Here is a 14,352-nt window from a genome sequence, read left to right as displayed (position 1 = left end):
TATTTATGTTCTTGGTAAAACTATTCACAAAGGCCTGACTTATGTATTGGTATGACTTTTATTAGTGAAACCGATCTTAAGTAATCACCTGAGATGGTATGATCGAGTTTGTGATTTTGTGTATGACCGACTCTGGGTAAAGGGGAACCGATCCTAGTAAGAGGTGCAACACATCACAAAGGGAAATCGATCCTTGTATGAGGTGCAACAAGTTTTTAGCAGAAAGGGGAACTGATCCTATGGACATGTGCAACACGTTTTTAGGCAAAGGGGAACCGATCATATGGACATGTGCAACACATACAAGTTAGATACCATATTTATGTGGGGAACGGATCCTAGTACCTAGTCAACCAAATTTTGGAAAGCTAGTGTGACTATGCACAATACTCACATGGAGGTAGAACCGAAACTTGTTTTGGTAGAACCGTTAAACCCATGATTTGTGATTGAGTGTTTTGATCAATCACATAGTTCTTGAAAGTCAGATGAACCAATTTTAAACTTGTTTGGAAGTGTGGCAAATCGGTTTCAAGGTTGTAAGTATGAAAGAGGACTTACAAAGTAAGGATGTCGACATACTTTGAACACATGCAGTAATTTTATCTTTTATTGTTCAAAGTTATTCCTTAATAGCTAAAGGAAGAAAATCCCAGGATCGAAAGATAAATAAGTTAAGAATCTTTTATTTAAGGTTTTTAGTTTTATTTTAGGAAAATGAGAATTAGTAATGTGCATTTATTAGTTGAAGATTTTCCAATGAGGTTTTCGATCATTATTTTGGACAGCGCGTTTCCAGGAATTATGGAAACCGAATTTGGAATATATTGCATATCTTGAGAATATTTTTGGTTTTGGAAATTCCTTGGTGTCCAAACTTCCTTGTCTATAAATACTTGAAGTTTGCATTTCTAGCAAACTAATCCTTCGTGACAACAAACTTCCTCGGTTGTGTTTTTACTGGTGAAGCCGCCTATTTGGAGAGGAGAGCTACCTAATTAGGCGAAATCTCTTACAGCTGCCCAGTTTAAGGTCTTCTTTGGGATTGAGAAGCTCTATTAATACCGTTGGTGGGAAACTAGATAATTGCGGTTTATCTTGTGTTTTCGATTGATTTGATTGACTAATGGTGGTTGAACTTTGATTTCACCTAGTTTGATTATGCTTGAGAATCTTCTCTTCTGATATAAGATTCACTCAAACTAGATTGAAGTTTCAACATGGATCTTTAGACTATTTGTAGTTCTAAAGACGATCTTGTGATAATCCATTGTTAGCAGACTCTAATCTGTGCGTGATTGATCACAAGAGGTTCAAGTTGTTGTGTGCAGGTGTTTATTGAAGATCTAAGAAGATTTGAAGACAAATAAGATATTGAAGAAATCTGATTTGGGGTTCATAATCTTTGGTGTGCACAATACTTGTTTCGGTATAGAGGATACAACTATAATCGGTTTATCCTTGTGGTAGATTAGATTGATTAGTCGTGTAGATCGGCATCAATACAATTCTTTGTGATTAAAAGTATTGATTGCAAAATCTTAACAATTACTTCGGTAGTTGATAATAAGATATATCTAAGAACCTGACGAAGGAGTTTATTGAGATAAACATAACAGCCTTTGTCAAACTCATATCATTTGGTTGAAGAGAGGTTCTACCAAACAGATTTGTTGTTCCTTTACTGTTTGGAATACGAACCAAAGAAATTGTTCCAAGTACGTGACTTATTCATAAGTTGGAGGCGTGGGAATACAGACGGAACTAAGTGAACTATAGGTTTAGGTTCTTGGTCTCAACTATACGAAGTTGGTTTGATTTTGTATAACGGATTAATCCTGAGAGTATTCAGTTCTGGACAAGGTCCCGGGGTTTTTATGCATATTTGGTTTCCCCGTTAATAAAATCTTGCCGTGTCATTTACTTTTATTTTTCGCAATTATAATTGTTGTTATTATAATTTAAAGTAAATTACACAAACGTTAATTCCTATTTACTTGATAAGCAATCCTATTGTGTTTGGTTAAGTTCGAACCTTTATATCAAGTAAACATACTTCGTTGTTGTATTGTCTCGATCTCGTATCCATAAACGATCACACGAATTGTGAACCGATTTGCTGTATTGTGTCGACTCAGTCCATAGACAATCACTTTCAGAGAAAGGACTTATAGGTGGAAAAGTTTTAGCTTGAGGTATATTTGGTTACCCTCGCCTTTTCATCCATGTATTAAAGTCTCTTGATTGAAGAAAAGATCTCATAGCAGATTTCCACCATAGATAGTTTGTTACGTCATATCTTGGCGGTACGTTAATTGAAGTCGATTCATGAGAACTCGAGTTAATTCTTATAGGTTGGATCGCACCAAACAAAGATTGTTAGATCTTTTCGTGTTTGCCTGATCTGATACCAATTGAAAAGGCGAGGGTACCCAAATACACCGCAATCTTTTATTTTGATCACAACATATACAAGACACACTGTGTATAAACCTCTTAGAGATACAATTACTCAACGAATATTTCAACACAATTTCCACTTGATATAGGGTTAGTCCGAACTGGCCTAACTCGTGAATTAAATATAAAAGGCAAGTGGAGAAAACCAATACACTTTGTGTGATTGTCTATGGATATGGAATCGAGACAATACAACAACAAAGTGGTCACTTGATAAAAGGTACGGAAATAACCGAAACCAATGAAATCAATATCAAGTTCTCGGTTAACGTACAAAGTGCAATTTACTTTAATTATAATAAAACAATTATAATGCGGAAATTAAAAGTAAATAGCACAGCAAGATTTTGTTAACGAGGAAACCGCAAATGCAGAAAACCACCGAGACCTTGTCCAGAATTGAATACTCTCGGGATTAATCCGCTATACAAAATCTAAACTAACTTCGTATAGTTGAGACCAAGCAACTAAACCGATAGTTCACCTAGTTTCGTCTGTATCCCTGCGCCTCCAACTTGCAATAAGTCACGCACTTGGAATAATTCCTTTGGTTCGTATTCCAAACAGTAAAGGAACAACAAATCTGTTCGGTAACAAGTCTTTTCAAACAACATGATATCAGTTTGACAAAAGGCTCTTCCTTTTATCCCAATAAATTCCTTTGTCAGGTCCTTAGATCTATCTTTTCGACAACTACCAAAGTAATTGTTAAGATTTTGCAATCAATACTTCGAATCACAAAGAAACGTATTGATGCTGATCTACTCAACTAATCAATCAAATATATCACAAAGATAAACCGATTATAGTTGGATCCCTTTCCAGCCGAAACAAGTATTGTGTACACCAAAGATTATGAACCCAAATCAGAAATCTTCTTCGTCTTCAAATTTTCTTAAATATTTAGTAAACACCTGCACACAATCAACTTGAATCTCTTGTGATCAATCACACACAGAACGAAGTCTGTTAACAATGGATTATCACAAGACGTCTTTAGATCTACAAAGAGTCTAAATATCCCCGTCGAAACTTCGATCTAGTTTGAGTGAATCTTATATCAGAGGAGAAGATTCTCAAGTATAAACAAACTAGGTGCAATCACAGTTCAACCACCGTTAGTCAATCAAATCAATCGAAAACTAATAATAAAATGCAATTATCTAGTTTCCCACCAACGGTACTAATAAAGATTCTCAATCCCAAAGAAGTCTTTAAACCGAGAGGCCTAAGAGATTTTGCCTAATTAGGGTACTTTCCTCTTCGAATAAGCGGCTCCACCAGTAACAGCACAACTAGATAGTTTTCCTGGCTCTGAGGATTAGTTTGCTCGAAATGCAAACTTCAACATTTATAGACTAAAGACGTTAATCACACTGGTAGAGTCATGTTGCTTTTTTTTTGGCGATGTATGCGTTTTTTTCTCTCCAAAAAATTGGCGATTTTTTGCTTTTAGGGTTTCAAACTTTTTTCACGTTTTTCCTTCATCCTTCATCATCTTTTGGTGATTTAGGATGGGGGAAAATCCTGTTTCAAATGTGATTTCTCATGGGGTTAAAAACGTAAATTTTGCTGATTTGGTTAAGGGTAAAAAAACCCTATGTGTTAACTAATTCGGATCTCACATCTCTTCCCGATGCAACTACTTTTTGTGATGAACCAGCTCTTGATTTACCTCTTGATTTCACACAAGAGGGGCGTGATATTTTTCAATTCAGTCTCATTGGTAGATTGAACTTCAAAGGGTTAAAGCTTAATGAAGTTCAAACAGTTTTGGAAGAACAATGGAAACTTGGTGATAAGAGGAGTAAGTTGGTACCAATGACAAAGGGGTTTTTCATCATCAATTTAACTACAGCTGAAGACAAAAAACGGGTTTGGCATGGTGATACGTAGGTAGTGCAGAATCAGCAACTTAGGGTTTATAATTTTTACCTTAACTTTGATCCTGAGAGACAAAATACTTCTCGTGCTACTGTTTGGGTAAGCTTCCCAGGCCTATACATTGAATTATGGACGGAAAGAATTCTGTTATCCATTGCTAAAATTCTTGGTAGGCAAATTGCTATACATCAAAAAACTTTGGATCATGATGTTGGGAACTTTGCTGTCGTGCTTATTGATATTGATTTTGCTAAACTGACCCCTAAAAGAATTCGTTTGAAAGCTAATGGAAAAGAGTTTTGGCAATATGTTGAAGTTCAAGATTTGGAGAACATCAAGTTTTGCACACACTGTAAGTTTATGGGTCATAAATTTGAAAACTGTCTTGATGCTCGTAAGCTTTTAGGAGGTTCTAAACCTACTGTTGAGGCTCAAAAACTTCAGTTTCAAAATTCTAAGGAGGGTAAACATGTTAGCAATACAAATAAAAAGTATGCTTGGAGGGAAGTTCGTGGAAACAATGATATGCATGGTAATTTTGGTTCCCATGCAGATCATGCTAAATCTGGTGTTAATGATGGTAGTGTCAGCCCATCTGATATTGTAAACAACACTCATGTTTTTAGAGGATATTACATCAAGTGAAAGAATACAGTCCGGGAAAGAGAGTATGGCAGATGTAACAACAACTATTGATACTTCAATTCAAGAGGGCGCTGATGTTAAACAACTGGAAGAAGATCTTAATAGCTCTTTTATTGAATATCGTGAAGCTCAGCTTAAGTTGATAAGATGTAAAAACGCTATTGCAGCCAAAAAAGATCTTGCTGCATGTAAAAATTCTATTCATGTAAACCATGCAGTTGTTCCGCCAGAGACAAGTAAACAAGTTCAGTCCGTGGAATTTCAATCTGGGAAGAATATGGCTATTCAGCCAACATACTTGAATAACAAAAACTCTGAGATTAGGTCCATGTCCAAACAAAATAAGGAATGTAACATTCAGGCCGTGACTAATTCTCAGAGTACTCAGTCCGTGACCAAGAGTACTCAGTCCGTGCAAACTTTGGCAGCTCAGCAAGATTTCGTGTCCAAGAAGAATTTGGAAGATATTCAGTCCGTGACCAAGAAGAACTCTGAGTTAATGTCCGTGTCCAAGCAAAATTCAAGGCCAAACTCAGTTTTGGAAACTTCTTCAAAGTCAGTTCCGGTGAACAAGGGTACGACCAAACAAACTGAAAATCAGGCCGTGCCAGGGTCTATTTCTGCGTTTATTTCTAAACCAGGGTCATCTAAAGAGGATTGGAATACTGTTAAGGGTAAGAACTCCCCTAATAAGGGTATACCTTTCAAATTTAAATCTTTTGAAACTCCTTATGTGGATGAACTTTTTCAAACAGGATTAGTGGTGAAAAACAAGTATGATGCCTTAGATTCTGAGTTAGGTCTTGCTAATAATTCTAGTGAGGCTTTGGTGGAGGAGGAACAAGATGATTCTAGTGACTCAGATAATAGTATGGGTTCGAAAGATTGGGGTGAAGTGGATGCAGATATTCTAGCAAGGAAACAAGCTAGAAAAGTAGCCAAGCAAGCTTCCAAGATCATGGCTATTAATTCAAAGGAGGAAATTCAAAGCCGTGAACATAATAAGGATATTCAAGCAGGGTTGGAGGAAAATGTTTTTGATCTCGATAATATTTTAACTAAGGAGGATCTAGAGGAGGCAAGTACTATTCAGATTGATGAAGTGCGTGCTAATTTCATTAGAGATCCAGTCTTTAGACAAGACTATTTCAAGGAAAAAAAGGAGCAAATAGATAGAATGTCAATTAAGAAGAAAGCTCAATCTCATATTAATCTTGTTCCGGGTGGTAATTATGCTTCAGACAAAAATGGAGAGGATTATAACTATGATGGAACTTATAATGATTATGAAGATGAATACAAGGAGAATCGTGGAGATTATGATTTGATCAAATAATTGTTGGTGTCATTCCAAGAAGAAGAATTTTAAAGTTGGAAATAAGGGGAGAAAAATATTTTATTTTTCCTAGTTTTCTTCTTTATGTTATTTTTCAAGTGTTTAGGAGTTTATCTTATGTGTTTTTAGAGTTTTTTGCCCCTTTGGTTTATGGGGGTGGGGAGGCCTAGAGCCTCCCATTTTGTAATTCTTGTAATTACATTTTTTTTGCTTTAATAAACCATTTTGACTTAAAAAAAATAGACCAAGGAAGTTTGGACACCAAGGAATTTCCAAAACCGAATATTCTCAAAGATATGCAATAAAGCCAAAATCGGTTTTCATAATTCCTGGAAATGCTCTGTCCAAATAAAAACCGAAATCTCAGTAGAAAATCTCCAACTAGTATATGCACATTACTAATTTTTATTTTCTAAAGATATGCATTTTAATTACTGGAAATTAAAATCATATAAAAACTAAAAACCTTAATTAAAAGATTCTCAATTTATTTCGATCCGGGATTCTCCTTTAGCTATTAAGGAATATCTTTGAACAATAAAAGATAAGAGTTACTGCACATGTTCAAAGTATGTCGACATCTTTACTTTGTAAATCCTTTTTCATATTTACAATCTTGGAACCGATTTGCCACACTTGCAAACAAGTTTAGAATTGGTTCATCTGACTTCCAAGAACTATGTAATTGATTATCCTATCAAATCACCATTAATGGGTTTCACGGTTCTACCTCAACATAAAATTTCGGTTCTACCTCCAAGTGGGTACTAGGATTGGTTAAACTAGTTACCATAAAATGGCTAACTAAGTACTAGGATTAGTTACCACTTTTTATGGTAAAACTTGTGATCGATTGACCAAGTTATAGGATCGGTTACACCAACTTACTAAAACTTGTTAAACCTCTTACAAGGATCGATTACACTTCCTCTTGTGATCGGTCACACCTCTTACTAGGATCGGTTACCCAATGGCTAGTATTTAATCACACCAAATTCAAGATATCGATCTTACCATCTTAGGTGATTACTTAAGATCGGTTTCACTAATAAAAGTCATACCAATACAAAATTCAGGCCTTGTGAATTGTTTTAAACACACATATTGGTAATTCAAAAGATTTGCAATGAATAACAATACCAATAAGCCTAGCGATTTCCATTTCGATTCACAAAACACGTTTATTTACTTCCTTTAAACGAATGTAAAACATTGTTTCCTAGGACGAAATCTTCACCCATACCCATACATAATCACAATAGCATTCATTCGATTATGTCGATATCTTATATACGAAGTTCAAAAGATAGACGTTATACTTCATATTGTAATTCCTTAATACTATGTCTAACTAGAGTATAATCATTCACAGCTTCGCATATATGTTTTAGTTATGCACGCCTTGAAAGATACGTTAGGGAATGAAACAGTTGAAAATGCCGGGGGTCTAACAACCACACCCAACAATTCTTTTGGCAATCTGAGAGGTCTTACTCCAATACACTTTCTAGAGAATCAACTACACAGTCAGACCCAATCTAGAATAAAGTATATCAAATAGTTTAATATCTCTAATTCTTAATTGAACGGTACCAAAGACCAATGTTCAAGTGTCAATCAATGTAAATCAACAACCAAGGGTTGGATATTCTAATTGATTGATCTTAACGCACCACCTGTGATATTTCAATTATATAACAAAATATAATGCGGAAAAAAAATAACACAGACACCAGAATTTTGTTAACGAGGAAACCGCAAATGTAGAAAAAACTCGGGACCTAGTCCAGATTGAACAACACGCCGTATTAATCCGCTACAGACACTAGCCTACTACCAATTAACTTCAGACTGGACTGTAGTTGAACCCTAATCAATCTCACACTGATTCAAGGTACAGTTGCGCTCCTTACATCTCTGATCCCAGCAGGATACTACACACTTGAGTCCCTTAGTTGATCTCATCCACAACCAAGATTTGCTACGACCCAAAGTCGAAGACTTGATAGACAAATCTGTCTCACACAGAAAAGTCTATAGGATTGAATAAATCTGTCTCCCACATAAATACCCAAGAGTTTTTGTTCCGTCTTTTGATAAATCAAGGTGAACATGAACCAATTGATTACCCGGACTTATATTCCCGAATAACAGCCTAAAATTATCAATCACCTCACAATAAACTTAATCGACTAGCGAAATAAGTTATTATGGAATCACAAACGATTAAACGAAGGTGTTTGTGATTACTTTTCTATCTTTCCTATCAGAGATATAAAATCTCGAGCCAATTATATCAATTGTACTCAACACGATAGAAACAGCAAGATCAGATCACGCAACTACAAAGATAATAGTTAGGTCTGGCTTCACAATCCCAATGAAGTCTTCAAGTCGTTAACCTACAGGGTCTCGAGAAGAAACCCAAGGTTAAAGGACAATCGACTCTAGTTATGAAACTAATAACATACATGAGGTGTGGGGATTAGGTTTCCCAGTTGCTAGAGTTCTCCTTTATATAGTTTTCAAATCAGGGTTTGCAATCCAAGTTACCTTGGTAACAAAGCATTCAATATTCACCGTTAGATGAAAAACCTGATTCAACCAAGCTAATATCTTTCAACCGTTAGATCGACCTTAGCTTGTTACACACAAATAAAATGTAACCTCATTTAGGTTTATGTAACCGTACCCAAACGTGTACACCATGTTGGTTCACAAATAGTTAACCGAGGTTAGCCATATGATTACTCTCATATGAAACTTATTCATCTAAACCATAACTAGTTTAAATGACTCAAATGAAACTAGTTAAAGAGTTGTTCAATTATTATAGAAAACACAATTGAAACCAAATCGGTTTGATTCACTTGAATCAATCATGAACATTATAGCCACGATTAGCAAAGATTGCATTCCTTATGATTTAAATGTTTAAGTTCATGAACTGACCGATTTGACAAAGTAACCAGCTTAAGTATGCGTATGGGTATGCGTACTTAAGCAACCGGATTTGAGTTTGTTAAGTTTTCAAACTCAGCATAAATTTTCGGTTCGAAAACTTCCGCCAGTATGCGTACAGGTACGCATACTTAAGGTAACTAGTTTAGGAGTTTGTAATTCCTAAACTCAGCAGATATTTTCAGTTCGAAAACTTCCGCCAGTATGCGTATGGGTACGCATACTTATCTTGTATCCTTCACCAATTTGGTATACACACATATGCATACACTTGGTTCCCGGTTTTTGGATTTATACAGTAATGTGCGAACACACTATATATGCTTATATCCAAATATGGTTATATTCTCAACTCTTTATTTCAATCATTGAAACATTCTTCTATAATGACAATAGACATTTTCACACACTATCAACATCAAAGCAATTTCCAAGATATTGAAATAATCATTATCGAAACATTCCAAGCCTTCATCAAATGATTGTATCACACAAACCATGTAAGATGTTACTCGGCAATTTTCTCATGATATAAGATGAACTTGGTCGAATCGAAAGCTTACCAACGCATATTTCGATAAATATGTAAGCGAGATATACTCAGCTCGAAATCTCAAATGTGTATAGAGAAAACTATATCTTAGCACGACTTATGTCTCAATATAGGATATAGTATAAATAGACTTTCCAAGTGATAGATGAGTTCAAGTCTCCACATACCTTTTGTCGAAGAAGTTCCACAAGCTCCCCTTAGTAGTTCTTCGTCTTCAAATGATGAACTCTATGAAATCTAAGCTCAACTACACTATCTATGTCCTAGTCCGAGGCATCTATAAATAGTATAGAAATCAAGACTTATAGTTTTGATCACTAACATTGACAAACATGCTTGAGATAGCAACGCATGCGAGTTCGACCGAGCAGTGCTCTAACAATCTCCCCCTTTTTCAATTTTAGTGATAAAACTATCAATACATATGGATTACAAAATTGATAGAAATTGTAGCTTCTCATCCAAATGCTTGATCTCATTGGCATCTTCAACGCGACTCGAAATATTCGTCACTTCCAAGTACTACATGATCCTAAAGGTTGTAAGTTCAGCATCACAGTTGTTGAAGATTCGTAGCGATAACAATGAAAAAAAAATGCTCTCAATCATTGTTATACAGTGTCATAGTATTATTACACAGTATCAAAGTCCAATTGTATCACCACTTTGACAACAATACTATGGTGATATGTATCACTCCCCCTTAGTCAATACTCCATCTCATCATGAAAACCACTCCCCCTTACATAATGATCCGTAAACCATATGTATTTGTAGTATCACACTACACATTAATTCTCCCCCCTTTTGTCAATATAGATTGGCAAAGGTACGAAAACTAGTGGGATCCTCATGAAATTTTCACAGAGATACTTCATGACCAAAAGAGAATACCATATCAACTTATTTAGATGCCATCATAAAGCCGAAGCTAAATGCATTCATCAAGGAGTTTATAAAGACACAAGATAACCCCTAATATTCCACAGCCGCACTCCCCACAAAGATTTGGCAATTAAGCACAAGTTCAAAATGAACTCTCCCCCATAAAATGTCATTCCCGAAAGAACAACAAAGGCGACCTTAATTTCACGAGAAAAGAAGGATTTCTTTGGACAAAATCAAATCACATGAAAACATGAATTTGAATCCAAAGTATTCAATTGAATTATCCACAAAAGAAGTCATGATTAATCCAATCGAAAAGATACATCCAAATTAATCACAAGAAAACCCATGATCAATTCAATCAGAATTACACAACTAAATCAACCACAAGAAAGTGATCAATTCAATTGGTCATGCTCGACATAAGAGAACTTACGGAGCAACATAGTATATGCACAAAGATGTGGATTAGAGATCGACCAATACTGCGGAATAAACAAGGATTCATTCTATTGTCCATCACTATTTGAACAATGACGTATAATAGACTTAATCCTTGTAAATAAAAGTTTTATCCTTTCTTGCATCAAAATAATGACATAAAAGGCTTTAAGTTTTGTAATGTCAAAAGTTTATTCTATCTTCTATCGATACATTCATACCGACATAATAGAGATAACTTTTGAACAAGTATGGGACAGTCACAGGTTCACGGACGTAAACAACATATCCCATAACAATTTGCAATATATAAAATTATAAATATTAAAATTGCAAAAATCATCTTCCAAAAACTTAGAATTTAAATAAATAAATCTAAGAACATTGAAGATGAACATTGTTGGACATAGCTATGTGTACTCACAATAATGGCTATTCCAAACCCTATTATTCTTCTAAAACATAAAGAGAAGATTTACTAGACAATGAGACCTCTGAAGAATTCTTTATCGTCCCCGAACTCCTTGTCTTCAACATCCATGGGAACATAAGGTTCATGGAGAAAGGAGTCAATTCCAACAAACCTTCTAGGCTGATGATGTCGAATCAGGGCCTTCTGAATTTCGAGAGTTCTCATAACAAAAGCCTTTATTTGTTGAATCTCCTTCCTTGCTTCCTTCAACTCTTCAAGAACATCAAAAAACTTCTGAAAATTTGAAGGAACAACTCTTGGCTTCCTCACATTCCTTCTTTTTCTCTTCGAAGTTGGAGGTAACTGAGATTTTTCTTTTTCCTTCATGATTGATGGCTTAACAATCATATTAACATCTTTTCCATCAGAACAAATGATGCTTGGAGTCTCCATACTTGTATGGGTTTGTGAGAGGAAATCACAATTTAAACTCAACAGGTAGTCTTAAGATGAAAAGAGTTTCAGAGAGGAAGAAGGAATGTAGGGTTACAGAACCTTTAACCACATAGGTTCACGCACACTCAATTCACGGCCCTAAAGAGAGTGGAATTGAGGATAATAACCCTCTTTTTATTGAATACACAGGGAAGTCCCTTCCAATATCAATTAGATATGAAAGAATTCCAAAACATACAACAAAACTAAGAAAACAAAAACACAAAGTTTTTTTTCATTTTATTAAGCCTGAGGTGTGCACAATCTTGTCTCTTTTTGATCAGGCACATGAGACAAGATCCACTAAAATAACACAATCAAGTTGTGTTGTGGTGAACAACAATTTGTCCACCATTCCCTCTTTGAAAGGAATTCATAGAACCCTGTCTATCAAATTATTTAGACCATACTCTTTTCTCTAGTGGTCTTGACCTATCTTTGGAAACCAAATTATTTGAAGAGGATAAAATCTTACATACCTCGCGGTTTCTTGAACAAGTTTGAGCTTGTTTGCTAGGTGATTTGCTCTTCGTTGAAATCTCTTGACATGTCTCATCATGTGTTTATACTTGTAACACTTATAAAGTTCATGGCCCTTGAATGAACAATAAGAGCATGTCATTGGATAAGATGATTCAGACACACGAGATGTGCAAGCTGCTAGGAACATAGTGGAACCTGAAAAATCAGACATCGAGTTTCCAACAGAAAGGTTAATTTCTTCTTCCATATTGGTTGAGTTTTCTTCTGGAAGGATGTCAAGATTGATGTTTGTATTAATTGCTACAATTATCAAAATCAATATCTTCACAAAGAAGTGCAACACTTGATTTTTCGTCTTCGTTGGAATCATATTGTTCAAACATTTCATCAAGAGTTGCAGCAAGAGCTTTGTTTCCAGTGTATTTTCTACGGTTCAGACACTCATTCGAAAAATGACCAAAACCTTTACACTTAAAGCACTGTGGCATATCCTCGTCATCAGCCTCGTCAGCATCCCTGTTTTTAGGAGGAATGTGATTATGAGGTTTAGCTGATGACCTAGGTTTGTCTCTAGAGAACCGTTTACTTCTCTTCAATAGAATATCTCTAAACTGTCTTGTGATCATAGAGACTGATTTGTCAAGATCTTCATCTGATGAATCAGTCTCAGAAAGATCATCCTCAGAGACATAAACACTTTTAATTTTGTCAAGTAATTTAGTGTTCCTTTGTACTTTGAAGGCAACATCCTTTGCAACTTTGGATGTATGATCATGATCAAATATATTTAGCTTTCCAACCAGCGTATTTCTGGAAAGAGTATCAAGGTTATTTCCTTCAACGATGGCATGCTTCTTAGAATCGTATCTAGATGGCAGTGGTCTGAGAATTATCATCTCCCAAATGAAGGTTTTCCCAATCGGAATTAAGGTTTTGAAGCCTAGCTTCTGGAAAACCGGGGGTATAACAACCACACCCAATATTTCGCTTAGCAATATATATGGACAAACTCCAATATACTTTCTAGAGATTCAACTAGACAGTCAGACTCAATCTAGATAAAAAGTATATCAAATAGTTTATATCTCAATCTCTCGATTTGATATATACTAGAGCAAATAGAAATCGGAGAGTCTTTATCACATACTAGAGAGATAACTTGGATGGTACCAAATACCAATGTCCAAGTGTCAATCAATTTAAATCAACAACCAAAAGGTCGGATATTCTAATTGATTGATCAACGCACAACCTGTGATATTTCAATTATATAACAAAATATAATGCGGAAAAGAAATAACACAGACACCAGAATTTTGTTAACGAGGAAACCGCAAATGCAGAAAAACCCCGGGACCTAGTCCAGATTGAACACACACTGTATTAAACCGCTACAGACACTAGCCTACTCCAAATTAACTTCGGTCTGGACTGTAGTTGAACCCCAATCAATCTCACACTGATTCAAGGTACATTTATGCTCCCCACAACTAAGAGTTGCTACGACCCAAAGTCAAAGACTTTAATAAACAAATATGTATCACACAGAAAAGTCTACGGTAATAGATAAATCCGTCTACCAAGAATATACCTACGAGTTTTGTTCCGTCTTTTGATAAATCAAGGTGAACAGGAACCAATTGATAAACCAGACTTATATTCCCGAAGAACAACCTCGTATTATCAATCACCTCACAATAATCTTAATCGACGCAGCGAAAAAAGATATTGTGGAATCACAAACGATGAGACGAAGTGTTTGTGATTACTTTTATATCTTGCCTATGGGAGATA

This window comes from Papaver somniferum, chromosome 7 (genome assembly GCF_003573695.1).
Source record: "Papaver somniferum cultivar HN1 chromosome 7, ASM357369v1, whole genome shotgun sequence".
In the NCBI taxonomy this organism is placed as follows: domain Eukaryota; kingdom Viridiplantae; phylum Streptophyta; class Magnoliopsida; order Ranunculales; family Papaveraceae; genus Papaver; species Papaver somniferum.
Note: the sequence above shows the minus strand (reverse complement) of the source record.